Source organism: Pteropus vampyrus, unplaced genomic scaffold (genome assembly GCF_000151845.1).
Source record: "Pteropus vampyrus isolate Shadow unplaced genomic scaffold, Pvam_2.0 Scaffold44, whole genome shotgun sequence".
In the NCBI taxonomy this organism is placed as follows: domain Eukaryota; kingdom Metazoa; phylum Chordata; class Mammalia; order Chiroptera; family Pteropodidae; genus Pteropus; species Pteropus vampyrus.
In genome coordinates, this window is record NW_011888825.1 from 1633570 (window position 1) to 1661517 (window position 27948).

The 27948-nt window shown below is 46.5% G+C and overlaps 1 long non-coding RNA gene across 1 annotated transcript in view; it reads right to left on the minus strand.

The window, feature by feature from the left end:
- Window positions 1-9689: 9689 nt before the first annotated feature.
- Window positions 9690-27948, minus strand: part of LOC105291262 — a 91077-nt gene continuing 72818 nt past the window's right edge. The window contains exon 2 of the long non-coding RNA XR_895809.1: window positions 9690-9865. This is a non-coding gene — a long non-coding RNA (uncharacterized LOC105291262). The remainder of the gene's footprint in view (window positions 9866-27948) is intronic.

Below are 27948 nucleotides of genomic sequence, written 5' to 3' on the forward strand. Positions count from 1 at the left end.
CCCCGCCCCCGCCCCACCCTGCTCGCCCTGGGTGAGAGCCGCGCGCGGGGAGGGGTGCGCAGCAGGCCTGGCCCTGGAGAAATGAGGACGAGACTTAGCTACCTCACGGGCTCCTTCCAGAGCAGGGATGTGCTTCCCTAGGGCCTGGCGGGGGGTCTCCGTGGCGGGGGCGGGGCAGCCTGACCGGGGCCCGAAGGATGGGCGCAGAACCGCGCAGTTGGGGCCGCACCCGCGGCGGCCGGTGGATGGTTAGAGAGAGAGGGGAACGTGAGAAGAACTGTGAATTCTTAGGCCCGCAGTTGGGCGGGGAGCAGTGCGAGCCTGGCCAAACCACCACCCCAGACACAAAAGACCGAAAATCCCCTCCCTTTTCCCCTGCCCCTTCTTTGTCACAGGACCCTTGTCTGGGACAACGTGGGCCCCATCTGAAGGGGCTGGGCTACCATATGGGGGCGGCAGAAGCAGCCTGTGCAACCAGCGTTCCCCGTGCAGGCTGTGGTCTCCATTGCCACCTGCCGATTTGGTCCTCCTGGGTGGGGTGAGGGGTTTACAATCTGTGGAGCCAGAGAAGCGGAAGCCTCCGCTGGTGCCTGCCCCTGCCCAGCTGGGGGTTGGGTGCAGGCTCAGGATTCTGGCCCATTCCGAGGGCAGTAGCCCCAAGGACACCCCTGAGAAGCCCAAGCCGGGTGGTCACTGCCTCATACTGGAGCTGCCTGTTGGAGGAGGCATTGCGAAGGCAAAACCTCCCTGAGAGTTTCCTTTTTGGAAACTTGGAGGCAGCCCCTTTATGACATTTTCCAGGGGAGGGGGAAGGGGCACTGCCTGGGTTTATGGCAGTGACATTATTTGTGTAATGACATCAGCTCCCACAAGGCCTTTCAGCAGTGTCAACAAACAGCTGGGAAGGGCCTGGATGGGCATGGAATGCAGGCTGCAAAGGTGGTTAGGCCCGGCCGGGGGAAGGGGCTTGCAGGAGTCAGGACTGGGTTTCCCTGCCCCGCAAGAGGCTGGAGTGCCTGAGCTATGAGCGGGCAGGGGCAGAACTGACCAGGTTCCTGGGAACTAAGGAAGCCGTGACTACTTCCTGTTGCTGCCCTCGCTCCTGGCTTTCCAAGGGAAGTGACAGAGGCTGCTAGGCCAAGACAGCCTGCCGCAGCTGCCCCTACCCTGGGGCTGTCCGCTCCAGCTATCTTGGTCTAGTCTGGGCAGCGTCTATCCAAACTGGTCCAGTTGCCGGCTTTGTGGAGGCCTCCCATAACCCCTGGGCATGGATAGACCAACTTTCCAGAGTTTCCTAGAGACACTGTCCCCAGGCAGGCAGCCCCAGATCTTTGGGTCTGATTGCCTCACACAGAACCTGTTCCTGGGGGCCTGTTGCCTCCCTGCCTCCTGAGCTCTGCACTTCCCAGGGCCTCTGGCCCACATCCTCACACCCGGCACACTGAGAGTCCTGGCTCCCTTCTCAGTCAGGAAATTGGTTTCATTTTCCCACCGGAGTTTGGCTGCTCAGAAGGGTGACACCAAGTAAGTGGTCAGGCTTCCCTCTGCCGCCTCTGCTTCAGCCCGTGTCACGGCTGCCATTTAATGAGCACCTGCTCTGTGCCTGGCACTTTACCCACATGATCTATTATTATCCTCATGACAACCCTGTGAAACAGGGATTCTCACCCCCAGACTCACCAGTGAGGAAAATGAAGCACATGTGCCCATGGTCACCAGGCAGATAAGAGGCAGAACTGGATTCACACTCCAAAGCCAGGCTTTCTGACCATGGGCCATGCTGCTCCTCGCTCACTGCACGCTAGCTCTGTAGCCTACCCACTCAGTTCCTGTAGCAGGCTGTGAGGGGGTTCTCCAGGGCCCTGGTTACTGCCACTGGCCCGGAGAATAGAAGCGTGTGTGTATAGGGGGAGGGGGGTGGGGGGGCACAATAACGTCTCCAGAGGTAGAGCAAGAGTGGTGGGTGAGGCTGGCTGTAAACTCGCCACGGGGCAGTCCGGAAGCCCCAGGTTCCAAAAGGCAGACCTTGGCTGATCTAAGATATAGTAGAAAGGAAGTTTGGCTGTCTGGGGTTGTTGAGAGGGATTCCAGGAGAGGTGAGCAGAGATGCCCATGTGGGCTGGGAGAGGACAGAGTGGCCCTGAGAAAGGGTATTTGTCTTTCCTGAATCCAGACTCAAGGCTGGGAGCATAGGGACCTCTCTCCTAGCAGTCAGCCCTTCTAGTGCCCACCGTGGTTTGCTGAGCACCATTAGCACCTCAGAGGCCTTGGCATTTTGCTGGCCCACAGTCCTTGAAAGGCATTCACTTTTCCTATTTCTATTTACACCAGCCTGGCTCCCCTCCCCTGCCCAGAAGGGCATGGCAGCTCTACCACCTCCTACCCTGGGTTTGAGTCACCCCAGGTCCTTCAAGGGGCTGGCCTTGGTAGTCTCCAAGTCCCCTCAGCTCTGGAGCCAACAGCCTACAAAGCAATAATACATCTTGCTTTCAATTCAACCAGTCTTCAGCCTCACCCACCTTAGCACCCCAAGGGCAAAATCCATCTAGTCCACCCAGTGGCGTGGCCCCTGGGGAATGGGTCAGGGTGGCCAGATCAGCCAGGTTGGGGTGAGGACACTGCTGGGATTTCAGTCATCACAGGCTGCCTTCCCCATATCACAGACCCAACCAGAGCCCAGCCCCCTGCTCCTCTGAATCCAGCCACCAACTTCAGCAGTGAGGACCCCTCCTTGGGAAAGCACCCTCTTCCACCACTGTCTCCGTCCCGGGGAGGAGGTAGAAATAGGAATTGAGGTATGCCGGTTTGTACAGTTAAGAAGGGATGTAAAATGCAACTAGATTTTGATTTTGAAGAGTGTATTAACCAGAGTTGTGATATGTAGGTGTTTGAAGAAAAACATACCAGATTAGTCTTTTTAAAAAAACAAAAAACAAAAAAAGATTCCCCAGTTGTCCTTTTTTTTTTTTTTTTTTACCTTCTAGGTGGTCTGGAGCCTCTGACAACAGAGTGCCTGCTTTACTGACACACAGTAAAGCTTAAGATTGGGGTGGAGAGAAGGGGGAAGGATATGGGGCGGCCCCCGGATTACCAGCAGGCTGTGGCTTCTGTTCTGAGAAAGCAGGGCAGGGGGCACCATCCTCAGGTTCTCAGAAACGGAGGGAGGGACACCTTTGGTCCAAGCCAGGGAGACCATGAGCTGCCCCAAGGCCCTTAGCAACCTCCTGAAACTCTGCCTCCATAGTAACGTGCAGAAAAATGGGTAAAGACTTTCTTGGGTTTGGCCCAGGTTGGAATGAGACTGAAATCAAGCAGAATCTGAGGGGTTAGGAAATGGTCCCTCTAGGAAACAAAAATGTTAGGGTCTCAACACTTAAAGGAAGCCCCCCATCCCACCCTACGAGAGAAACCGAGAGTGGACAAACTAGACTCACTGATGGGGTTACTGGGCCACGGTTCATGGCTGCAGCCATGCCATACCCTAGGGGTATCAAAATGTGTACTTGTGGGGCCTCGCCCCACCCCCCCCACACCAAAACCAAGCCAGCCCCACTCCTTGTGTCGTTGGCCATCTCTTCCCATCCCCTGCTCTCAAATGCACTTCCCATCCTCCCTCAACTCCCTCCTGCGTTTCAGAGTTCTGTTCACTCGGAATTGTAAATGTTTAGTTGTGACCATGACATATTGTTTGGGTCAATGTTCCTTTCCAATGCATACTAATATATTATGGTTATTATATATGAATATATTTAATGACATGGAAGAAGTTGTGGATTTTCTTTTTTTTAAGGTTCGTGGTTTTTTTTTGTTTGTTTTGTTTCTGGTTTTTTTTTTTTTGTTTTTTTTTTTTTTTTTTTTTGGTTAGAGTTGTAATGGACCCAGATGGAAATTGTAACGTGGGCCTCACACCTCACATGATAGAACTAAATTCAGATATCAATTAAATAAACTCTTGTACACTGTTCTTTGTCTCCCAGTCTTTACTGGAGGTCTGAGCTGTGGGTGGTGAGCCTGCGGGGGGAGAGAGGGATGGAGGGGCTTCAGGCCACTTAAGGAATATGGATTCTGGTCTAAGAGCTCCCAGCAAGACAGAGCCTTGGGTTTTTCACAAAACCTGAGACAGACCTCAAATTATGGGAGAAAAGAGAAAAAAAAAAAAAAAGACAGGAAAAGGGCAGCTTTGCTTGGAAAGTCCTAGGGCTTGCTGGCTCCAAACGTGATTTTAAATTAAAAAGCTCTCAAATGGGACATGCTGTCTTTCAGTCCTCAAGAACCATTCTTGGGATTGATTCATCCTTGCCACTCCTTGGGACCCTACGCCAGGGGGACTACAGGGAAAAAGGCAAAGAGGTATCTTCCCATCTTCAAATTCAACAGTAGGGCCGAGAGTACCTTTGAATGTCCCCACCCGATTCACAGAACTAGTTACTTCTATTTGAAGCCAAGAGGAGACTCGAGAGAAAAGATAATGGTTAGCGAAACTCAAGAATTTTTTTCAAGCCATTGCTAAAGGCTTCGTGTGGTGTAGGGACTGGGCCCCTGCCAGTGCCACGCAGCCACCAGGAGCTGAGCTCATTGAGTTTCTGAGAGGCTATATTTAAACCTCCAAATGGTTGTCATTTCTTTATTAAATAAACAATTCAGTCATTAGGAACATGTTGTGTTGCCATGCAAAGTGGAGCCGATCGTCACCAGGAAGCTATAATTTCTGCACCCAGCTGTTTTGAAGACAAGTCTTAGCAATGGGCTTTGTCTGGCCTCTCGGTGAAGGAGATTCAACTGGCAGGCATGGAAGGCCCTTCCCCTGCAGCATGGGGAGCTGGCTGAGGTGTTTTTAGCGTCTCCTCAAGAAGAAACAGGGCCAGCTCAGCCTCCTCAAGAGGTCCAGCTCTGAGGAACAGGAGCTCTGTTTTCAAAACCGGGGGTCAAAGCCAGGGCAGGTAGATAGAGGGGTGTCCCAATCAGTCTTGGGTGTGAGTCCCTGCTGGCATGGCAATGCCCGACACTGGGTGGTGAGGGACAGGATACAAATCTCAAGTGGCTGGACAGGCCAAGGAAGCCTTTCTGCAGTCTCAGGCTCTCTCCAAGGTCAGTTCAGACACAACTGGAGCATTTGCAGGATTTAAGGCCTCCTGAGAGACTGGGGCTAAGAGGTTTGTGCTGCACTTGGAAATCCGACACTCGGCTTTGGTCATTCTTTTCAAGGGTCCAGTTCTCAGGGACTTTCAGGATGCGGCATTTTTCTGTCCATAAAAATGGTGTGCCTGAGAGTGCCATCTCCTTTGGGTCTCCACCACTGCCGGACCCTGTGCTGGTGGCTCTAGCCCCAGGCCCAAGAGACACATTAGAACGTGGATTGTAAGTAGCCCTGCTGCCTCCCAGGGCCGCACGCTCTAGCCAGAGAGCGAAGGCACTGACGTCTGCCAAACTCAGTGCAGAAAATAAGCTGGGTTGCTGCTAAGTACTGGCCCAAGGTGGGTGCATAAAAGTCCATTTTGGAGACTGGATGCTGAGGTACAAGGAAGCTGACTGATATCCATGAGGGACTCGGTCCAGTGCAGTCTAGTCAAAAACGCAGACCATGCTGGGTGAGAGGGCTTCCCAGGGTCTGCTGACTTTCAGGGAGGCACACTCATTTATAAAGCTCCCCGCTGCCACCCCGTTCTGCCTTTCCCAGAGACAGTGCCTTGGGATGAGGACTGCCCACTCATGGCAGAGACGTTCCCAGGTTTCGGATTTTGTTGCACAGACATCTCTTTCCATGCTCTTTTAAGACTAAATAAAGACATAAGAAATATGCCAAGAAAAACCGGGAGTGAAAGGACGAATGGAGCCAGTGAGAAATACTGTATACAGATGGATTAACTCATTGCTTCATCAAACTGGAGGAGACTCAACAGGACAGCAAGTCACTTATGAAAAGAATAAATGCTTTTTGTTATTGGCACATAGTTGAAAGTCTGCAGTTGTACAAAACAATTAGAGGAAAGATGAATCTTGGCTCACTTTGTAAAAGGGGAAAAACCCACTTAACTTTAGGGGGGCTAGGTTAGAAAACCCAACTAGATAAAAGATGATCTTTATACAAAGAGCTCTCAGTGTAACCCTGAAGCTGAAGAAGCAGGGGATAAGGGTGCTAAGGAAGCCGAGGCCCGCTTTGCTGACAGGGAAGGAAAAGGTAGCTCTCGACCAGGCGGCAGTTCCTCTTGACTAGAGTCAGGAGAGACCCTGCTAGTGCTTGAGGCAGAGGGGCAGCTGGGAACCCAGCAGCAGCCTCACGGAAGGAGGTTCCAGGGCGCTGCTGGGGCCCAGGAGGTCCTGAAAGGAGCAGACTGACCCGGGGCTAATGAAAACTAAGGTTTAGTTACAATTATTAATAATAATGTAGTTTCAACGGAACAAAAGTACCAGTTGTAACTAGGTATCTGGATTTCTTTATATGGTATCCTGACTTAAAGTGATTATAATTAATAATCGGTTAAGTTAAACAATACTTATACTGTTATTTTAATAAAGTCTGTTTTCATTGAAAAAGCACCCAAGGTGATGGGTACTAAAGCCCTGTCTTGCCTCTTTTCTTTATGCTTAAGGTAAGGTCTTACTGTTCATATAACCAACTCAGAATACTGTGGCCCACCCGGGGCTGCAGCCCATGACACCTTTGAAGGGGATAGCAGGCCTTACCAAACCCAGCCAGAAAATTCCACCTTTACATTAGCATTGTTACTGTAGGTGCAACAGATCCCCCAAGTGGCTTGGGTATGCCTTGCCACTCCCTGATCTGCCCTTCAGTTCAGAGTGGGGTGGGTGTCTCCTGTGAGAAGCCCACACTGAGGAAGCTGGAGGAAAGGGGTGCCTTCCTGCTGGGCACTGACTGCCCCACCCTCCAGGCCTGGCACTGCCCAAGGCTAGGACAGCAGGTCCTCGCAGTCTAACCTGGCCAGTTCTTTAACCCCCTCCCCTGCCTGCAGGTCCAGAGAAGTGAAGTCACTTGTCCAGGTCACCCAGCTAGCTGTGCTGGGCTGGGCCTTGAGCCCACTCGTCAAAAGAACAGAAGCTGCTGTGTGCAGACATCAGCTCAGTGTTTGGCGTGAAAAAGGCTTTCTGTGTGGCTGAGCCAGGATGCTGTGGCTCTGGTTCAAAGACGCCCCATGAGTTGCCGGGGCTCCGTGCTGAGCAAGTCAAGAGGAGGTGAGAAAGTCAAACAGACCTTCAATACCACCTCCCATGAGCCACGAAGTGGGGGGCTCCGAGGAGATGCTGTTTATACAGATTTGGGGTTTTGCACGACAACACTGAAAGACTTGGCTCTCTGGATTCTTGATCCTCTGTTCGGTGATCCATTAGCAACCGCCCTGCTCCCCCCACAAGGAAAACGCACCCCAGGAAGCTGTACCATCCAGAAGCCCTCGGCCCCCTGTGCAGCATGGCCCCTCTCCTTCGGGAAATCATCCATCATGAAACGAGCCTGCTTCCATTTCCTCTCCTTCACTTTGCAATCCAGTTTTCCGACAGCATGTCTCACGCTCGTTCCCTGCCCTCTCATCCCTTCGCCACCTCCCAACTAAACACAGCTTGGCTATTCCACTAAATCTGTGCCCAGGGCCTCAGCGTCCCAAGGCTTAGCCTAGGTCTGCATGTATTCACAGACCCTGGAGGTCGGCAGGCACTAGGGTCCAAATAAAGCCTTGCTCTGCCCCAGCTCGCTCGCACGTCCTCACAACGGTTCGCTCTGTTGCCCTACGTTTTTGGAGGCGTGCGATAGAATCTGAGTATGGATTTGGGGACCATCTGGCCCAATGGGTCTAGACTTGGGTTAGAGGAAGAATCCTTTTCCAGCTGAGCCAAGCAGTGTGCTCTGTGCTAACTCACCTTATCCTCACAACAGCCCTCTAAGGCAGGAAATATTCTTCTCTCCATTTTCTGAAGGAGGAAACAGGCCCGTGGTCGCATAGCTGGTAAGTGGTATGATTGTCACTGGGACATTTACCACCTAGCTCAGGCTGCCTTCTGGGCACTTCCTGGTTCCCTCGCACTTTAGCAGGGCCAGGTGACTGGTCCTGGCCAGTGAGCTGTGAGCAGAGGCAACGGGTTCACCTCTGAGCAGAACAGTCAACTGCTAGTGTGAGCGTTTCCAGAATCCTCTTTCCTCTGTTAGAGCCCATGAAGGCTGTTCCATCGGCCCAGGTTCTGGAGCGAGGAGATGTCATCAGAGCCAGTTGACCTCAGATGGACTTACAGTATGCGAGACACCTACCTCTGGGGTGGATCTAGGCTGCTCCGATTTGGGTGGTTGTGAATGCAGCACTGCCCTGTCTCCTAGCGTAAAGCAGAGTCCCATGTGAAGATGGGAGAGATGTGTATGTCACTGCCACATGCACATACCAGAGAGAAGCAGGACGGCTCAGGTAGAGCAGGGCCAGGCAAGGCCTTCAGGTGACCCAGCCCCTCTAGGGAAGAGCTACTGGAAATAGGGTCACCCACACTTTGCAACAATTTACAAAGTGTTACCAAACACAAGAAGTCATGGTTCCCCTCTGACTATAGGCCCTGTGTCTGGACCCAGGTCTTCCGAACACACCAGGTCGCAGGCCTCGGGGTCGTGGGGATACCACCATGCCAGGCTGTGCCGTGCTTCTCCTCTTATGTCTGTCTCTGTCGGTCAGATCCTACTCTCTTGAGAGAAGTCACCCGCAGTGCCTATGAAATCCACAGGGGACTCCCCCCAGGACTCCCCGCCTTGGGCCTGTTCTCCCCTTTTCCTCAGTAAAATCTTGCACTTCAGAAACCGCTCCATGGTCAATCTGAATTCTTCCCCTCTTTGCCAGGGGGGGCAAAGCAAGGCCAGCTGGGCAGCCTGCCTTCGGTCCAGATAGAAGAGACAGTACTAGGATGGGTCCTCTGCCCCTCTAACCTGGAACTCACCAATGCTTCCATGGGCCTGAGATCCTCTGCAGGCCTTGCTCCCCCTGTCTGCCTTTTTCCATACATGCACACACATGCATGCACTGCGCACACTCATACACTGGGTTATGAGAGCCAGTTTAGAAGCCAAATAAAGGCACTGTTCTCTAGACTTTATTATCACACCTTTCTTTGACCCCCTAAACAGTACTTTCCAGCCTAATCACCTCCCACCCCACCCACCTTATTCTACAGACTTGATTCTGGCTGCTATATTATAAAGATGTTTTGGCCTTGAAAAATGGGTTTACTATCACCAAGGAAATGAAAAAGAATGTGCTTTTAGGTCTGAAGGCAGCTTCCAAGCAGAGTCCAGAAATAGTCTCAGCAATGGCAGCAAGCACCACTAGAAGGAGTGGTGAGCCTTGCAGGGTGTCTCGGGCAGGGCGGTGGTTATACAGAGATGTGTCCCCATGTCACAGTCCTCATGTCAGTCCTTCTCTGACTGGACAACATGGCCTGGGCTGTTTGCTTATTTCCTACACGGACAAGTGACTTCCCAGATCAGACATTCAAGGTTACGAACTATCTATTAATTTGGTATGAGCCTGCAGGGTGCCCAAAGGGGTGGCTGGAATCCACTGGCAGTCATGGGCAGTTGAGGAACCTTGGGCTAGTACCCAAATGACCAAGGAACCAAAAGGGTCACACTGAGCCTGATACTCCAAGCAGCTCTCTAGAGCTGCCGTGTAATATTCTTTCACTGAAGCAATATACATCAAGGGTTCAGAGCTTTGGGGGAATTTATTGAGAGCAGCTTTCATGTATCAAAAGAGTGCCGAGCTTTTCTTCATCATTGGCAGGTGTCACAGCTGGTGGTCCCTTTATTGCCATTAGTTGGTAGGCCAGACTGCCACGACCACAATAGCCACAAGCAGCAATAAAATCACCATTATCATCCCTGAAAAACAGAAGCATAAAAGACCCCTTGAATGATACACAACAGAAGAACATTATTAAGTATCTTCGGAGAGGACAGCAGATGCAGTTCTCCAGTATATCCGTTTCCTGGGAGGCTTCAGTTTGTGCCCCAGTGTGTGTGTGTGTGTGGGGGGGGGAAGGAGTGTCAGCAGCCCCAGGGCACTGCTGCTGCTCAGCTCTGGCTTTGCAGGCCAGTGGGTGCAGAAGGGAGGGGCTCCAGGGACACTGGTCAATTTCCACCCCCACCACCTCAGTAATTGTGCGAGTGAAGTGCCATCACTCCCAACAGCAAGACTGTTGGGACCTGGGTAGCATCTGCTTATTCAGCACTCGGGTGAGGAGGGATGTGCACGCTTGGCCCCTCCAGTATAGCTTCTGTGTGCAGCCTGGCCCTATTTTCTGTTTGCATTGATGAGACATCAATAAAGCAAAGGGCTTTAGAAAAGAAATTCATTCTAGAATTCATTTTCTCCACTATCCACATGGCTTTGCCTTTTCTTCTTGAGCCAAGATACTTATGTCATCCATCTGTAAAAATATGCAATAGAGGGACTTTTTATTCATGTGTAACTTTTTTATATTAGTAAACTTTTTTTTTTTTGGTTTATTTCCTAAAATTTTTGGCGGGAGAAGCAAAAGGAGAGCATCAGCGCTCCCAGCCAGTCTGCTCCCTGTGCCCAGCTCCGCCCACCAATCCTGCTCCATCTCCCTAGCTCATGCATCCAGACTTAGGATTGCCTATTCCTGCAACGCTGATGAAGCAGACCAAAGTGAACACAGCCCCTTTACTCAATGAGCTCACTCTCTTCTACACTTACCCAGTAAGTAATGAGTGTTTACCAAGCCAGGCAGCCGAGGCAACATGGTCGTGGCATATATCAGATATGGGATGGGGCTACCACGAAACAAGTACTCAATGTTTTCTTACTGAAGGATCCCTGAGCTCCTGAGGCCTCAAGAGGGAAGTGAGGAGCAGGTAAGATAAAGCGCCTGAAAATGCTCTGTAAAGTAACAGGATCACAAGGTTGTCTGGCCACCAAGGCTGCCCACCTCAGACAGAGGAGCTATTTCTGGAAAGGTCGAGGTCTTGAAAGTTCAACAATTTGTTCTCTCATAGGAAGCCACTAACACATTATTGATCTTATTAGCTAGATAACCACTGGCCACATCTGGCTATTTAAATTTCAGTTAATTATAAGGAAATAAAGTTAGAAATTCAGTGTCTCAGTTGCACTAACCATATTTCAAGTGCTTAAGAGCCACATGTGGCCTATGGCTGCCATATTACAGAGACAATAAAGAACATTTCCATCATCATAGAAAGTTCTCTTGGACAGAACTGACAGAGTACGGAGCTTTGACTATTCATTTACTGCTGCACCCCCAGCTTCCATGACAGTGCCTGGCGTGGAGACTCAATACATATTTGTTGAATAAATGAATGAATGGCTGCTCAATGTCTTTTCAACACTCACTCCACACTTGGATAGCTTCCCACATTGGGAATTCTGTTTTCTCTTCTTCTCGAGTCAGTTTTGTTAAATTACATTTTTCTGGGAAATTTCCCATTTTTTTCTGAGTATTCAAACATATTGGCATAAAACTGTTCATTATATTCTCTTAAAATTTAAACACTATGCTGTCCCTATATCTTTCTTTTCATCTCTAACACCACTTATTTGTGCATTCTTTTTTTTCTTGACTAGCCTTGCCACAAGTGTGCCTTATTATTAATTTTTTCGAAGAAGTGTGACTTTGTTGATCATCTCGTATTTTGTTTTTTTTTATTAATTTCTGCATTTATTTTTATTAATCCTACTATTAACAGACTTTCTTTGTACTTATTTTGTTTTGTAACTTCTTGAATTAAAAGTTAACTTATTCATTTTCCATGTTCCTTCTAAATATTACCCTTCTAAACCTAACAAGTTTTGATGTGAAATAAATGTTGTTAGTTTAAAATTCTAAAATTTAAAAAATTTCATCAAGAAATTCTTTGGCCCAATAAGTATTTAGAGGTGTGTTTTAAAATTTCCAATTATGCGGAAACATACTTATCAGAATATATACATTTTAAATTCTGAAATAATAATATATGTACTATATTTTGATGTGAAAATACCTGTGATTTTATTGGTGACAAAGTCACAAGTCCTATTAATACAACTATAGTCTTCTGACTACCTTCTTAATTGAAGAAAATGCTAAGTCTCAATTAGAGGTTAGTGGGATGCAATTAGCTTTCTCCTCCAAGTTCACAGACTCCTTGAATTCTATTCACAGATCCCCAGGGTTCACTGTAGTTTATATAGTATAAATTTAAAACCCAACTCATGTAAGCATAGCATGTCCACAGTTTTAACTACAGAGGAAAGATAAAAATATATGGCAAGCTTCCCTGTCGTCTCCCTGTGATCCAATCTTTTGAGAGTACTCCCTCTTGGGGACCTAGGATTTTTTTCTCCTGTCTTCATGTGGACATAAACCCAAGCCTCTATATCAGGGGTCAGCGAACTGTGGCCCATGGACCAGATCTGGCTTGTGGTCTGTTTTTGTACAACCCAGAAGCTAAGAATGCTTTATATGTATTTAAAGGGTTGTAAAAAAAAAAAAAGAAAAAGAAAAGAAGATATCACACTGTCTGTGGTCTGTAAAGCCTCACCTATTTGCTATCTGGCCTTTACAGAACTGCGCTTCTGCTCTACATCACTATAGCTGATAATGACCCAGCTGCAGTATCAGTTCATTCATTTAGGTTCTGGTTTCCAGTTCTCTCTCCATTTGTTTCATCTGGGGATTTCCTTTCTTCCTTGTAAATTCAGCTATGCATTAACATTTTAGGGGGTGTTGTAATATTTTATTTAGCATTTCAAGACAGTTGTAGTAAGGGGGGTATGTGTGTGTTTGAATATTATCTCAGTCCATCTTCTTGCCAAAATCAGAACAAATCTTTTCATTCATTTCTTCCTCCAGAAACATCTTTAGGTTGACCAAAAGCTTCACCTGGGCAGGAATCCCGCTACTTCTTGACTGGTGTCAAGAAAAAAAATAATGCAAATGGGAGAAGCAGACAGACTGAGGTGGAGCCTCCAGAGCAACTGCTGGCCCTCCAGAGCCCAGGCTTACCCTAAGACAAGCGGGGAAGACCAAGTGTTTGAGGAAAGAAGGGAGATAATGAGTGACTTTTCAGGAGGAAATACTGTCACTGATGCTCAGGCAGGATCAGAGCTGGGAGAGCACTTGAGGCTGAGACGCTCCTTGTACAGCAAGGGTTCAGGCTTGAGGCTGTGATGGCCCAAAGGACAGGCTGATAGAAGTGACCCTGAATTTTCAAATCAAGGTGATTATAAGAATAGCAGAACAAGTGATGAGAACAATAGCGACAAAAATATCAAGAATAATAACTGGTTGGGAAGAAACCATACATCCAGTTTTAGTTTATACACACAAAGCTTGTAGTCCAAGGGAAGAGGCCTCAAGGCATCAGTGGTTACCACCAGCTCCTATTTGAGCCACTGTAGTGGACTGACCTGCTGCTCATTTTACCCAATCCATTCTCCATAATTTAGCTGGAATGGAAATCAGATTGGGTTACTTGTTGGCTTAAAACTCTCCAAATGCTTAAACTGAAATCCAAACTCTTCATGGTGGCCTAGAAGGCCCTGTACAATCTGGCCCTTGCGACCCCTGAAGCCACACTCTGTATCGGTGCTCCAGCCATCCTGGCCTTTGGTTCCTCCAGCACACCACACTCCTTCCTGCCTCAGGGCCTTTACTCATGACGTCCTTTCTGCCCAGAGAGCACTGCTCCCTCTTGGCCTAGTTAATCCCTACTCGTCCTCCAAACTCAGCATCAGTGTCACTTCCTCAAGGAACTCCTTTTAGATCTCCAATTGACCATGCTTTTGTTGTCCCTCTATATCTCTGCACTGACCCTTCTTAAATCATGATTTATGTCCTCAGTTACTGGCACATGAGCGATTATGGCAGGGACTGTGGCTGTCTAGTCCACCACCATATCCCCAGTACCAAAACTGGACCCTGGCTCACAAAAGAGGCACAACACATTCTTTTTTATGTAAGTGATTAAGTGTATCGAATATCTGAAAGAGAAGAGCCTATAAGACAGAGAAGGAATAGACAATAGAGAGAGAGAAGCTGAGAAGATATGTCAAGGAGGCCAAGAAAACAGTTCAAACAGTGGACAATACCGGTCTATAAACACCGCAGAAATTCCAGGAAGACAGAGAAAAAAGGTCTGGGCTTCACAGACTTGTAATAGCAGTGTTAGCAGAAGGGTGGGTGGGTCTACTGGAACTGTTATTAATACAGTGATTCCTCTCTAAGCTTCTAATTGCTCTATCACAGAAACTGTGAATAATACAAATTGTGCCACAGTAAAGGTGTGACAGGGTATACAATACCTGTAAAAAAGGAAAATGCATTTTAGCTATTAACACCAGAGATAGTGTCACTTGATAATATGTGAAAAACTAGGTTCTTATTCCAAGATGAAAAGGGGGACTTTGAAAGCAATGGCAAATAAGACTTCTACATTTTAAATCCTTTCAGAACAAACAGGGGTCCTTTGGGTAGGAGATTTTCAACAGGTTTAAGAAAACTGTTGTGCACTGAGGGTCAAATGAGGAAGTTATTTTAAGATGGCAAGTGACAGTGATAAGCAAAAGCCAACTGTAGCCTTTTGGATTCTTTCAGACAAAGAGTAGGTGTTTACAGACCTTATCATGGCAATCCTTTCTTTAAGAAGTGTGGCTTTCTTGGAATGTGATTACACCTCTGGTACCCTTCATGAATGGAGGCTCTCTCCTCTGAAGGATGTTTCAGAAAGAGTAACCAAGGATCTTCTGAAAGCTGGGAGAGCTAAGTCATGCACACATAGAATATTCACACATGCCAGGTTCTATGCTGACTGCCATGGGTGAATTGCCTCGCTAAATTCTCAGCGACGGATGACTCGTTTCTGGTTCACATACGAGGGAGCTGAGGTTCTGGAAGGCTCGCTCTCTTAGCTAAGGCACTACAGCTGGGAAGAGGAATCCAGGTAGGACTGAACCCTGGGCCACGCTCTTACCCTTTCTCTGCACCGGGGGTACCGACCAGGGGGCTCCTGATTCCCAACACAATGTGGGGTTTACCTGGGAGAGAGGCGCAAACTTCTTTGCGCTGCAAAACTGGGATAAAGAGTTTCTTCTCTCTTTTTTTCCTCCTTCTCTTTTTCTCCTTCCTTCCTATAACTTTTTTATGGTGGAAAAATTTAAACGAGTACAAAAGTAGACAGAAGAGGACAATGAACTGTAATGAACTCATCACTCAGCTTTAACGAGGATTGATTCATGGCCAATCTGGTTTTATCTACACCCTCACCTGCTCCCTGCCCCCTTCCCCCATATATTATTTTGAAGTGAATCCCGGATATATTTCACCTACAAATACTTCAGTATGTCTCATTAAAAGATAAGGCATCATTAAAAAATATACACCACCACCATCACTATCACACATAAGCACAGAAGGTTTGCTATTTCTTAAAGACAGAGGCAGGGAAGAGCCTCCAATACCTCAGACATAAGAAAGCGGTTCCAGCCAGAGGACGCAGGAGACCATCCTGCCGGATGGCCATGAGAAGAACTTGAATAGCATTCAGTCACATGTGAAAGAGAGAACTTCTTTCTTTTGCCTCAGAGTAGTGCTTAAACCTCAGGGGGTCTAGTCATCCATCCCCCAGCTAAGGAAATGTTTGACATTTCAGAACGAGGAAAGACAGTTGAATTTCTGGGAGCCTGCCAACTTCTGAAACAATGAATGCTCTTTGCCCCCAACCCTAGCACAAAAACACCTGGCGAGGCTCCTGACAACAGGATCGTTTCCCCCCGCGCTTCACTCAGCTCCGTGCACTGGTATTGCTGGCACCTGGCACGGCAGATTTTCCTTTCCAATACCCAAGTGCCCCTTACAGGGGCAGGCATAGGATACCAGAGTTATGAGTGGAAAAAAACGTCCATTTCCTTTGGTCAGTTTACCAGATGAGTATTACTCAACCACTTACAATATTTACAAGTCCAGCTCATAGCAATTAAAAAAAAATGTAAGAAAACAAACTCCTTTTCAAACTGAGGAGGATATGAAACAGTCTCTCAGGCATAGTGCTGTGTTTTCTGAAGATTGTTCATCTGGATTAATGGTCCGTATTTTTTTTCCAGTGAAACACTGGAAACCTGCAAATTATGGAGGCTGTGTTGCCAACACCTCTGCCACAGCTGAGCGTAGTAGGTAACCACTCTTGGCACTTACTGATGAGGAGGAGAAAAATATGGAGCTGGGCTTTTCTTGAGAGAATGAGAGCAGAACTCTGTATTGGCACGCCTCCCTTTTAGCTGCAAGGAAATGTGGGAGGTGAGGATGGTAGGAGAGCAGGGGGGATTAGGGGGTGAGGAGGTGGGACGTAGGGGGATATGAAGGGCAATTTTACCTGGAAGCCTTTTTATTTGATTTTGTTTATCACATGGAAAGCCATACTGGTTATCTGTTGTTGGTTGTTTTGAACCAAAATACATATTCTCTGTCTGCCTGGTCCTTCACATTGGAAGAGTCAGAGCTAATAACCTCTAAAGATCCACATAGGACATTTGTGAAAGGCTCCTGTGGTTTATTTTCTTTTTTCCAGTTGTGCCCATCAATAGGTGACATTTGCTTATGTATTAACCGGTTGGTTCTCACTGATCAAACAGATTTTTCGCAGCAGACTCCTGAGTAGAGGTGGGGAATGAACAGGAGAGAAGACAAAACTGAAATATTTGTTTTCAAAAGTTCATGTAAATGTTCCCTTTCATCTCATTACTGGGCAAATAAGCTAAGAAAAGAGTAGATGCTGTGCAGAGAAGGTGAACATATTTACACTTTGATTTCCGGATTGAATGGCTGGAGAATTGTAGTTACCCTTGAGATCACCCCTTGGCCTAGACCGGCCCACTCCGGGGCTGTGTTTGCTTTGCTAGTCAGCCACAGGGCGTGGGCACTGGCCGCCTTCCTCCAACCTCCTAGGAGCTCTGCTGGGCTGGGGAAACCACCGTGGGGGTTTTTGCCCAGACACGGGTGGTGGGGTAACTGGGCATCTAGTGCCTTATTCTATTTCACACCGCAGTTCCACATTTTAATTTCCCCCAATAGTACTTTCATTAAAACACTGTGCATAAGTCTTGTCTGATTTTTTGAGTTTGGTTTTGTTCCTACCTGGCATTCACCCCATCCCTCCAAGCTTCCTCTGCAGCTCCAGTGGGCTCCCTTTATCTCCTCGGCCAATCTCACACCCTCTTACCTCCTATGTGTACACACCCTCATCTCTTTCTCACCCTCCCCCAGAACCAAGGTATTGAACACTCAACTCAGATGCCACTTCCTCCAGGAAGACTGCTCAGCCCATGACTGAAGCATGGCTCCCCTGAGTCAGAGAAGCATTTATAGCCAGGCTATTGCTCTTAAATGACTGTCCTCCATCTTTAAATTCTTATATTATTTATTAATATTTCTTTCCTTAGGTCATAGGATTTTCAAGGACAGGGATCATGCACTCTAATGTGGTGGAAGGGGCATGGTTTGGGGGGAGTCAGGGAGACCTGACTTTAAACCTGCTACTTTCAAGCTATGAGACGTTGGGGAAATTCCTTAACTCTGAGTTTGGTTCCACCATCTGGAACACAAGCCTAAAAATACTGACTACATAGGCTTGTCGTGAGGGTGCAGTAAGATGAAGTACATGAAACTTCTAGGACAGAACTGGCACTGAATAAATGGTAACTATGATGACAATAATTATTATTGCTTGTATAATCCATTGCCCAAGAATGGTGCCTTGTGTACGACAGATAAATGGCCATAAACAGCCTGGGAGAGAGCCGGTCTCTCAGTTTAACAACAGAAATAAAATGTCATTCATTCCAAAAAAGAAGAAAGAGGAGCAAAAGCAGAGGAACACCTGGGTGGCATTTGGTTTGGAAACAGAGAGCCCAATTCTAGCCGAGGCCCAGTGGTGATGACGGGAGTCCAGGAAAGGTGGGAAGTTCAGAGTGGAATATCTGGCAGCATCCGTTTCAGTTATTAGCCACAGGAAGGGCAGCTGTGCTAAGCGAGACGCTGGCTGAAGTCAAAAGGCAAGCAGAGCACAGCCAAGTGGACACCAGGTGAGAGAAGCTGTGAAAAACCGAAATGTGAAAGGCCTTTGAGGAAGGGAAGGTCAGGGCAGGGGCACACACTGAGGACGGGGTCGCAGGCAAGAGAAGAAGATTAAAGCAAACCCAAGGGGGACCTGGAAGATCTGCAGGAAGAATGAGGGAGCTCTGAAGTTGTGCCCAGCATCGTAACCTGTTCAACTACAGGGGAGGATGGGCAGAGGGGAACTCGGGCTGGGGGCACGTTAGCTGTGATGGCACAATTAATAATGAGAATGAGAATGACCACAGTAACGGAACAAGAACAGAGGTGAAAAAATAAGAGCTACTGTTATGCCATTAGGTACACATGCTCAAAACGTTTTACAGTACTTAAATTCCATATTATTCTCACTATAAGGCAATAAGGTGATTAGAGCAACAATTTTCCTCAGTTTATAGGTGAGAAAATGGGGGCTCACAGGTTAACTGTGACACACTGCCCTGAAGAGAGCCCCATGGAGGCAGGAGGCCAACAGCAGGACTGGCTTTGGGCAAATGGCCACATTCTCTGGGAGGGAGTATCGTGGAGCTTGGCCCGACCCAGGGAGCCAGGGAGCCAGGATCAGAGGCAACCTGAGGAACTCTGGCTGAATGAAGGTAGAAACCCATGGTTTGTGACACAGAAATGACAATGCAGCTGAAGAACTGATAGTGAAACTCCTCAAAGAAATATATTAGAAGGCCTAGAATCAGCCTAGAATGTGCCTATGGTTTTGATTCTGACTGAAAACAAAGAAAACTTGAATTCAACAGATCATAACTTTTTCTTGGCTTTATGTCACACTGACGGAATGTGTTTGTGACTGTATTTGTGTCTGTCTTTTGACAAGATGTGGCCGAGAAACACAGAGTGAGAGAAGAGGCAGTACTTAAAACTCGGGCCTGGCCCGGGCTAGCCCGAGTGAGCAAGTTACCCAGCTCTTCTACATCTGCTTCCTCAAGGCTCAGGAGGGATCATCCACACTTCCCAAGGCTGCAGGGGATTACGTGGCATTTCCTAATGGCCACACATGGCCGATGCTGACCAGACACTGGCCCTTCTGAAAAGTACAAGCTTCCTGCACGTAAGAACTGCAGTCTTCTCTGAAATGACTCTTTGGAGTGGCAAGCCTGGTACCCCAAGTGTGTCTGAGGTCTGGCCTGGATCTGTGCTGAGGTGACTTGGGGAAGAGAGAGGAACCTTCCTTACACTGGCAACTCAGCCCTGCCCTCTGAGGGCCCAGGCCCCATCTGGAAAAAATTCATCTCCCTAGTCCCTGGGCTGGTAACCCATTTCAGCACAGACAAGAGGCAATGTTCTGCATAAATAGATAAACTTGAAAAGAATCGACTGTAAAGAGAAGGTGGCCAACTGTGGGAAAAGAGGAAGGTGTAGGGAAAAACATCTGGGGGCCAGAGAGAGGGAGAGCATTCTCAGCAGGAAGCAGGAATCAGGGAAGGTGACCTGAGAGGAGCGGGGGTTGGGATGAGAAAAAAAGAACTTGCCTAGAAACAGGAAATTAAAAGGAATTAAGATTGCAAGAGACAGGTCAGAGGAACTGGATGGAGGCCTAGTGAAAGGCAGGTTCTCAGGGTCTAGGCGTCAGGTGGCTCTGTCACAGCCACAAGGGTGGTGAGACCAATACTCAGTCAACAGAGACCCAATGTGAGAGCTCATCTCACTAGCCCAGGGCAAATCAGGTCATAATGAAGGGGTCAGACTTGGTCAAGCTATCCCAATGGGCAGCTGACCAAGGGCACTGTGCTAGGTAAGATTTGCCTGAGAGAGTTAGATTTATTCACGCCAAAGCCGAACTCAACAAATGTTTACTAAATGCCTACTGGTGGTCAGGTCCAAGGGATGCAAAGATACACACTAGCTCTTTCAGGGCCTCCCAGTCTCATGAGAAAGGAAAAAAAATCAATCCATCTTGCCTCCCTAAAACAAAACAAAAAAGCTCTGCACATAATACCTTCCTTAGAGAAAGTATGTAAAAACTCAGCCATTACTGTTGCTTCCTACACAGAAAGTGCTGACTAGTTTCTAGGCCCCATCAGTGTTCTTAAAGTGTTATTCATTTCCTTTCCTTGAAATAAGTTCAGCCCAGCAATCACCACAATTCAACAGCAGAATTCAATTGTAAATAGATAATTCTTCATATCAGCAATCAAAAGCAGCTTATGATGAGTTGTCAAGTCAATAATTTAATGCCAATTCTTTGGCACATCAATATTTGCTAAGAAATATCCCCTCGTTGTGCTGTGTGTTACCCCTGGGAATGTGAATCTGTCTGGAGTCTGGCAGAAATTCAAGTGTGTTTGAAAAGACAGTCAGGAACTCTGTTATGGATATCTTGTTTTGACAATTCCCTCTTGACTGAGTGTCAAAAGATTTCTGGATGGCTCCAGTCAGGCTGTGGATTCACCATTACAAACCCTTCATTTGTGCCGTATGGACCGGGAAACATCGCCGGGCATCACTTAGGGATGCTGGGCAAGAAGGCAGGAGGGCGCCACTGCCAACATTCCAACTCTGGTACAGAACGGCAGGGCAGAGAGGTACGGCCATCAATGTTTTTTAATATATCAAATGCTAATCCATCTGATTTTTTTTTTTTTTTTAAAGCAAAACATTTGACCAAGATGCAAAAGCCTACTGAGTGGTAGATCAGAACTGAATCTCTGAGTTCCAAACCTCAAAACAACCATATTATTTGGGGTCGGGGGGAGAAGGCAGTAGCCATGTTTGTTCAACTTGACCCTGACTCTATATACATAGCTGATGGGTCCAGCAGTCGATCCCAAGTAAGGCCAACCAGGCTCTCTAAGTAGCATTGGGGCTCAGCCACAGTAATTGTGACACTCTAGAGGGGTGGTCCCCAAATCAGGCTGGAAGGTCCCAGGACGTGCCTTTGTTCCGACTCTTCCTGAGATGTGGCGGGCCCAATTATCCCTTAGATTCTCGCAAGTAACCCGACATCATTCAAATAAATTACATGTTCTTTAACCTAAATGAGCCAGAGTCATTTCCTCTTCCTTGTAACCAAGATCTTTCAGTAAAGACACCATCAGCAAAAGTAACTATTCGTCTCTAATTATTTTTTGGAAAACTATATGAGTAACATGAGAACAATTTTACTTTACTGGTTTAGTGTTGAAAGGATAGTTCAAGGGTGTTGCTTCTCTGAGCATAGTCCTGACTTGCATCCAGCACCTAATTGTGAATGGGCCGAAGTTCCAATTGAAATAGCTGTCACCATTAAGAAGCCATCTCAGATACCAAATTCTTGTCTTTCACAGTCATATATCCTATTATTTTATAAGTATTCTTTGATTAATGCTACAGATGTCCTGAAGAGTCAAGGTGAATAGATGTGCTCAGGTTCTGGGAAAGAGGTATTTGGAGCAAAGACCAGGGCAGGAGAGTTCCCCCTCTGTAAAGAAAGCTGAACTAGTTGCTTGGACCTTCTCCCTTGGGGACTCCCTCCTCCCCCAGGGTACACCACGTAGGGGTCCATCAGATGTCTGGGTTAAGTAGGTCCCAGGTGAATGTACCTTGTTCCTGCTACCACAGTGCTTTTCATAAAAGCCGCAACTACCACTATTACCAGTGGTACTAGGCCCTTTATATACATTACACAATGAACTATTCAATAAATGTTTAACTAATAAATGGAATAGGTCCTCACTCATGATATTGTTAGGAAAACAAAAACCATCCTTATAATCTCTGGATTTGCATCTCTATTGGCTTTTGATTGATTTAACAAATATTGACTGAGCATGGAACAGGGTCACAGGCACTGTTCTAGGCACTGGTGATACAGCGATGAACAAAACAGAAGAGAATCCCTGTCCTCAACCTCACTGAGCTGCTATTCATGTGCGTGTGTGCGTGCATGCTTTGTGTGTGTTGAAGGGTGCAATGGATAAAGACAGACAAAAACCGAAATAAGTAAACTGTGTAGTGTGCTAGAAGGTTGTAAGTGCCATAAAGAAAAATTCAACTTATCTCTTCCTATTGTGAATGCCAGGCTGTAGCTCAAAAGCATGCATCTTCTCTCTCTCTCAGGTTCTAGCAGCATATGGGGGGAAGGAATGCTAATACTTTCCAGAAACCAGCATCCCACAGTGGGATTTGGAAACATATTGCGGGTGAGATTAGGGTGCCTTCCTACATGGCATCAGGAAACTGCCATCCCTGAATGTTAATAATATGTAAGCTTAGAAATAACACATTACGAAACTTTGTTGGAATGAAGGGTGATGTAATGACAACTGGAAACAGAAAGGGGACTTATTATGGAGTGTAGAAAAGGAGAGTTAGAGAAGAAGAACTTGTGAATGGGTTCCCAGCAGTTTCCAGGGAAGAGATATCCTCCCGGCCAGCGAACTCTGTACCTGCTTGGTCTATGGGGACACATGGTCTAACACGAAGAAGTGGCACACTGCAGCCATTCCTGTTTTGACAGTTCTATTCCCAAATGAAAAGCGTGTTTCTTAAACTGATGGCTGTTGCCCGTATTGGAGGCTGTTTCACTTTATAAGAGCTTTGGCTGAGTCGTCAAGTGCGGGCCACCAGCGGTTGCTGAAATCGAATAGAAGCCAGATTGTGGTGGTAGAAGTAGGATGAAATAGTAGACACAAGATGTCACCAAAAGTTTGCAAGAATCCTGGTAAATGCATTTCAATTAAAGTTGGGATTGCTAGCATCATTTCTGGTACTTTGGGTGGGGAGCCACTCTGTCATCTTGGAGGCCACATCTGCCCCCACTTAATCTCACCATTCCTTTGGCCTCTAAGGTGACATGGACTGTATATAACCAAGAGCCACAGTGGGGAGGGCAGAAGAAAGATGACTGTTAAGAGCTGTGGGAGAAAAGAAAAATAAGGGCTGGAGAGAGCAGCCAGACGTGGTCTTTTCACTTTAAGAGCTGAATCTTTTCCCAGATAACCAGAACGTATGTCATGATCACTCGGTTTGGCTGTGAAGCCCATCTCCATCATTGAGGCAGAGAAATTAGCTCTACTGTGTTCAAAAGGTCACCCCTGCTTTCAAGTGGTCACCACTGAGTGACTGTAAGCTCTCCGTCCCTCTAACTTCCAGCACAGTGTATGCCACTTCCCAACTGTGTGGCAAAATGACGGTGGATGAGAACAGATGCATGTATGCGTGAATACAAGTTTCCCCTCTTTGGGAGGCGGTGTAGCAAAACAACTAGAGTTGTACCACGGGTTGAGGCCAGATGGCTTGCATTCAAATCATGGTGCTATCATTTGGGTAAGGGACCCAATCTTCCGAGCTTAAAATCAAGAGAATACTACTAACACTTAGCTCTCAGAGTTGTCATGGAGAAGAGAAAAAAAGTAAAATGCTTAATGCTGAATATACTTCTTGGCACATGGCACGTTCTCGATTGGCATGAGCTGCTCTTATTACCTACTGGAAGCTGTTCTTGCTACGGAAGTGGCATTCACATTCATCAGTGTTTGGATGGAAGACACTTCGATCTTTCTCCTCTCTGTGATCACCTTACATCTTCAACATTGCCCGTGTGCAACCCACTGCGCAATGCCAACAGCTCAGGACCAAGGGACCTCCAAGGAGATGGCCAGCCCTGCCCTTAGGCTCGGCTACCCTCAATGTAACCAACATGGGTGCCATACTCGTCTTGAAAATCTTCCCTATCTCACTCTTCAAAGACTCCATCATGAAAACAGATTTTGAAATTTATGCTCACATAAAATTCTCCAACAGCCTGCATACCTAAATGTATAAAAATACCTAAATTAAGAGCACTTCAATAAAATGCAATTCTTATTTGCTCTATCAGAAGAGAGAAGTGTATCATCTACCCAGAATGCCCCAATGGTCTCCTCTTTAGGCCCTGAAACACTAATGATATTGCTGCAGTGAGATGCTTCACAGGAGGGATGGAGTGAAAACTACCTGGCGCACTAGTCAACTTGTAGTTTTTTATTAGTGGCAGGAAAAGAGCCGTCAGAGTTGTGAGCCCCGTGGGCAGCACCAGGCTTGCAGTTCAAACTAGGAAACATGCAGAGATAGTCAGTCTGCAGGGATGCAACACCAAATGTACGGTATCACTCCAGGCACAGTCACACCGTGAAGGAGTCTCTCCCTGCACTGCGGGGAATGCTGCGACGATGTCACCTCCCTTCAGTACTAGTCTCAAATACTTCTCAACACCCCCAAAGTCATCTTCTATGAACAGCATATCATCTGAGGAGCTGTACGACTTGACCTTCACAGAGGGAGGGCTCCACTTTCAGTAGTGGAGACCTCAGTACGGCAGCAAATGGTGGGTGTTTCTAAGAAAAAACTTCGAGTGGAAACTGGGTGCCCTCCAAACCCATCTGACATTGTGCCCAGATTCAATGACATCACCAATGAACCCACTGAAAACAAAGGGACAAGATCTCTGGCTATACATTCCAGAATATGATCAGCCTAAAAACTGTTGAGCAATGATTCTATTGGCAAGAAGGATGACTAGAAGCATTTGAGGCCCAAGGATTCACTGTAGCAGAGCTGAAAGACTGGGAAACAGCTGCATTTTAGGGATCCAGCCTGGAGTACTGTCCTAAGAAATGTGGCTTAAATCACTTTCAAGGATAAGGCAACCCAGATAGAAGTCCTTCTCTTCTCTCCCTTCCTCTGAAGGCAGTCGATATATAAGAGGCTTAAGCAGACCATAAAAATACAGTCATAAAAAGGCACTTTGATGGCCACAACTGAGTGTCACGGGTCAAACATTAGCCCGTTCCAGCCAATACCAGGTATTTGCCTATCACATACCAGGAACAAAACCACAAAATATCTGCCTTTCAAATGTGTGTTGTTAGTGCAAATAAGAAAGGTGTTTGAGGATAATATTAAAATGATGTCATCGACTTCTCCTTATCCATTCTCTGAAAAAAAGTAGAACAGATAATTCAAAATGTCAGATTTGGCTTTGAATTATTTGTTGACTTACATGGTCTTTCAGATATTTCAGAAATCATTTCAAAAGAAAATTAAAAAGTTGAATTATGACACATTCTCAACAAAATGATCCAGTTCCAATGCCTGTCCTCCCGCCCCAGGCCTTTCACCCTCACATGCTGTGCTCCTTCACACCCTGTGCCTTGGCAAGGACTGTTCACACTGCTTCAGAGCCTGCTGCCGGCTTCTACACCCCTGGCACACGACACCAGCTTTAAGTCTCAGCTCAGAAACTCTCCCTCTCCAGGGACATGTCTCTCAAGCCCAAGGCAGTCTTAGGAATGCTTTTCCTAGGCTTCTTCTGCATACTGAACACATATGTTACAGAAATGGGCTTATTACTTGGGTAAATTAATGAATGGGTTCATGGTTTACTTTCCTTGATAGTCTGTAAATTCTTTGAGAGGACAGACCATGCGTTTCCACATCTGTGTCCCAGCATGGTATCTATAGGTGACTAGCACAGATGTCATTTAATACAAGCTCAACATGTATTTGTGTTTTAGTTGACTGGACAGCAGCTCATTGTTTAGGCTAATACGACTGCATCATCAAACATTGCTTGGATATTGAGTCAGTAGTATGGATTTCAAATGACATTTTTACTGGATGGTAGTTAATGTGGAGATAGTCTAGCAGCTAGAAGTACTTGGCACATAGTAAGTACTCAATCAATATGAAAATGAATAAATGATTAAATGAATGAATGAGTGAGTGAATGAATGAATGAAAGAATATATACTATCTATAAACAAGTTATTAAGGAACATCGTTCTAAAGAACAATGAAAGGATACAAGTAAAGTAAGTACAGTTGGTATTGCCAAACTCAAAATCAATATATTTATTACCCATTAGCAGTTAGTGATCTGAATGTAAACTTATAAGAGAATATATTCAATACGTATTTTTCAAATAAATGAACAGAGTTATATTTTAGTGAAATGGTGGGATTTTACCAGACGCTCATGGGTTTCTTTCTAACAGATGATTTACTCGAAATTCTCAGCTAAGTGACCCCTTTTTGTATCAAATCCAAAAGTCCCAGTTCACATTCCATTCATTTCCTATAACTTTTTATCACCCTCTATTCACAGATATTCCTGAGGTTATTATGGAAAAGTACCTAGAAATGCTATGTTTATGTTCAGAGCAGTACTACTCGCAATGTGACCTCAGGTGCATCAGCATCACCTGAGAACTGGTTAGAAATGCAACTTCAAGGGCCCCACCTCACACCTACTGAGTCTGAGGCTCTGGGCGTGGGGCCCAGGAAGCTGGGTGTTTGTTAATAAGCCCTCCATGAGATTCTTCTAGCATTAAAGTTTGAGAACCACTGCTGTAGAGGTTAGGATCAAAAGTTCATTAGAAGTTCTCTGCACCATAAAATCAAATATCATCTATTACTGTGATAGGAAGAGCTGTGACTTTCTCTGGGCACAACATTAATAATGGGTCGGAGTCTCCAGCTGGTAGGAAGGCCACTGTCCTGGGGGCAAAATAGGTACCCAATGACTGTCCTTGCTGGAGACAAATAGCCTCGTGAGGAAGAGGAGCAGCCTGGGATGTGTTTGACACACAAACTCATTTGCTGCCACAATTAATCCCCAGTCTCACAACGATATTACCTTGGCCTCATTTCCTCTTGACAGAGAGAGTTTTGTTCTGAAAAGGTCCACAAGATCATAGCAGCAGCTGGAGAGGCCAAAAGACTGTTCTCGCTTAGAACAGAGACTCGGTGAATCATCTCTACCAGATTGCCAGACTTTTCTATTTAGCATCAGGCTGAGCCAGATGGCCTTAGCTGCTAAGGAACTCTGACTGTCTTCTTCGTTACAGAAGCCTAAGGAAAGGCCCAAGACAGGAAGAAGAACCTGCGATGAGAACTACGTGACAGGAAGAAGTTGGTATGATTTCAGCTTAAAATGTGATTGCTGGATGTAAACAGACTAGTGTGCCATTTATTTCTCTGCGTCAGGGGTCCTGATCTTGGATAACTTTTGTATTGGTAGTGTACCTGAAACATGAAGATTTGGGATGCTAAAGTACCGGGTGCAAAATAAGTCAAAAGGAGGTGCTTTGTCACTCACACATAGCTAGCCGCAGCTGCTGGCCATCCCAGAGGGTCCCCCAAAGCTAGCATGCTGGAGAGCTAGTTTTAAAGCATGGGCAGACCTCGCCGTTAACAGCCTTCTTCAAGCACTGTGGGTGAGGAAATGAGAGCGGGAATGTCTAATGATTAGTTCCTTATGGTCCTGACATTCTTGAAGTATATTCTTTACACCCACTGGAACACTTCTGCATTCTTGATAGCAGGACTGCAATATAAGTTCTTTCCTTTCAGAGCACTGTCTTTTATTGACACACTAAAATATCCTAGGAGCAAGCCCTGCCTTCCCTCCCTCCTCACACCCCTCCTTCACCACGGCCACGCTCTCCACACCATTCCTTGTTCTCTTTCTAAGAATGCAATAAACATTTCAGCACAATCTTTTCAATCCACATTATTTATAATATTCTGAACATCCATCGAGTCTGGCTAGAATGCTAAGTAATAAATCAAACTTAACAACAACAAAAAAGGAAGAGAGAAAAAAAAAATCACCCTTTGGCTAGGCTAAAGCCTGAGACATTTCATTACCCGAAGGGTTTAGTTATGTTAGGAAAAGTGAGATGGGGATGAGACTCAAGGTTTAGAATGACATAGAGTCAGGAACTCAAATCTATAGGCATAATCATAACTTTGTAGAAATCTCAAACAAACTTACCTCTCAGGGGTGTCAGGAGGATAAATGAGATACGTGGGAAGCACTCTGAGTGCCTCAAATAAAAGCAACCTTGGAGCCCAGTTCTC